Source organism: Anguilla rostrata, chromosome 13 (assembly GCF_018555375.3).
Source record: "Anguilla rostrata isolate EN2019 chromosome 13, ASM1855537v3, whole genome shotgun sequence".
In the NCBI taxonomy this organism is placed as follows: domain Eukaryota; kingdom Metazoa; phylum Chordata; class Actinopteri; order Anguilliformes; family Anguillidae; genus Anguilla; species Anguilla rostrata.
In genome coordinates, this window is record NC_057945.1 from 7,907,806 (window position 1) to 7,910,416 (window position 2,611).

The following is a 2,611-nucleotide window of genomic DNA, read 5'->3' on the forward strand; positions in this document are numbered from 1 at the left end:
CCTCCACCATTTCGACTTTATTTGGGAGCCATTTTGTAACTAGATAGATTGCCAGCCTCTCATGAAGGGCAATAAATGTTATGTAAATGAGAAATATTTTGTGACCTCCAATGGTTTTGCAGCCAAAATAAGAGGTACATTTTTTGTTATGTTTTTGGGGAAGATTTTGGGCGTACATTCCACCACAAAGTGCCATGCCCAGCGGAGACTACGCCCCCCTGACAATGCAATCTGTGCAATATCCCATGATGCTTTCTGCTGATGTACTCTCAATAAGGGAGACTCATAACTACCCCTGTCTGTTTGCCTCAATTCAATTTCTTGGCTTAGACTTCCCAATAGAGGGTCTATCATTTACATATTAGGCAATTGCCTTCTGTCATGTGACTGGGAGTTGAGGGGAATTTATCTTGCTTTGTGCACGAGGGTGAAGGTGACAGAACCCGACAAAAATTAATCGCCCCTCTTAAGAGGTGTCCTCCAAGCCATGTGACTGAATTTGGAAATATTGGCGGCATGAAACAATCGGGCAGTGGCTGTTTCTTTCTGCGGTGCCTGTGCGGTGTTGATGGATTATTATTTAGTGAGCGTAATCCCGTGGCTCTTTTAATGGAGAAGCCTCCTGCACCCTGGTCTGCTCCAGCTCGCTGATTGTTTTTCTTTCCATGGCACATTTAGATGATGGATAGCCGCACAATGAAGGTTGTGATGGATGAGTTCAAACAAAAAACAAAGTATACTCACATTGACACACGTAGGCATAGCCCCACACACACACACACACACACACATAAATGCACACTTGCACATATCTGCACATATACTCACACTATTCCTTAGCTGTCCATCGTGTCCGATGATGACGCTTGCTCCGAGGGGGGGGTGGGTAGGGGGTTCAGCGTCGCTGGTGCCACTTCATGTGGCTGTGGAGGCACACACACACACACGTACGCTCACACACACACACACACACATAAATGCACACTCGCACACACATGCACACACTCACACACAGACACACTCGCAAACACATTTATTTTTTGACATATTATGGCTTGTGATTAAAATATTTATTTTTGTCTCACGTTCATGAACGATGATGCATTGTTACAGTGAGGATGAGACCTGCGGTGCTGAACATCAGACTGCGAGCCGTGTAGTTCCTGGAGATGCTCTTTTGGCCCGTATTAACCGTCTCCAAAGCAACAGATTTTAAAAACCCTCACCATGGACACAGCATCCCCAGCACATACACACAGCTGATCCCTAATCGCAGAAATGGAATATGCTGAGATCATATTGGAAAAAAAAATGTTATAGTGCAACACATCACAATATACGGGCAAACACACCGCATTCATGTGTTGCACTATAGCATTTCAACCTGATATTTATCATTATATTTTCAAAAAATAGTCCATACATGTCAATATTTTCCCATGTATCCCATTTGGCTCTGAATCCTCACAGAGTAGCCAGAGCCTTATAGCCACCTTTGAGCCCCAGAAACATAATTTGCAGCGCTGCAGGAGCGCACTGAAGTCATGAGTGCATGGCAGGGCTTTATTGTGAAGAGCCCTCTCCTGTTTTTCATTTCCCAGGCTGCGACGGTGGCGTGTAAAATAAGGATAATAACAGAAGAGAGAGATGTGCCTTTCGGCTCCGGCCCCCCCTCTGCACAGAGGTGAGCACTCAGCTTAGCATCTCCCCGTAACGCGTCCCGTGATTCTGTGCGCGCGGCGTCGGCAGCGAACGCGGGCCGCGTTTGACGGGAGGCGGGAGAGACGTAAAAAACCTCCGCGGCCCGAAACGTGCTGGACGTCCGTGACGAGGCGTTCGAAATTCGGAGTATCGGCGAAGGGCTCGAAAGAAAGGCATCCTGTAAAACTGGGGGGGGGGAAACGAGCCACGTTTCAAAGAGTGTATATGGTAAATGGGAAATGGACTGCATTATATAGCGCTTTATCCAAGCGCTTACATTGATGCCTCTCATTCGCAGAGCATAGAGGTTAGGGGTTAGTGTCTTGCTCAAGGACACTTCGACATGCCCAGGGCGGGGTTTGAACCGGCAACCCTCCGAATGCCAGACAATCAGTCTTACCTCCTGAGCTATATCACCCCTCAAAAATCGCATCTCCAGCCCAGTCAGGCAGGTACAGGCAAAAGCCTGAGGGAGTATTCCTCCACAGCCCCCCTGCCAAAGATTCAAACCTGTAGCCCCTGTTTGCTTGTCCGCCATTGAGCCCATGAGGTTCCAACAACGCACTAAACCCTGCCCTCTCCATGCATTAGAAGATGGCAGATAACATGCGTACCTTTGATAATAAGCTACCTGCGATGACCTCACCCTTGACGATGACCGCGCCCCTTTGCTCTGAGTGGCCCAATGAGGATTTAAAGAGATTAGAAGGGCCAATGGTGCGGGCCTGCAGCACCGTGGAGGCGGGACTAAGACCTGTTCTCCAGGGTAGGCTACCGTTTCAGAAATGCTCTTTGCTCATACTGAGCACTTAAACTTTGGAAGCACTTTATTTGTAGTCTTTGGCCATACGCCTCTTAATCTGTTTTAATAGGTGAAGCTGAAGAAGGGAGCTTTACTCATGCGTGTGAC

The 2,611-nt window shown here is 47.8% G+C and overlaps 1 long non-coding RNA gene across 1 annotated transcript in view; it reads left to right on the plus strand.

Moving 5' to 3' along the window:
* LOC135238523 (uncharacterized) overlaps nt 1–1,684 on the plus strand; it is a 15,399-nt gene extending 13,715 nt beyond the window's left edge. The window contains exon 4 of the long non-coding RNA XR_010325141.1: nt 1,602–1,684. This is a non-coding gene — a long non-coding RNA (uncharacterized LOC135238523). The remainder of the gene's footprint in view (nt 1–1,601) is intronic.
* Nucleotides 1,685–2,611: the final 927 nt, after the last annotated feature.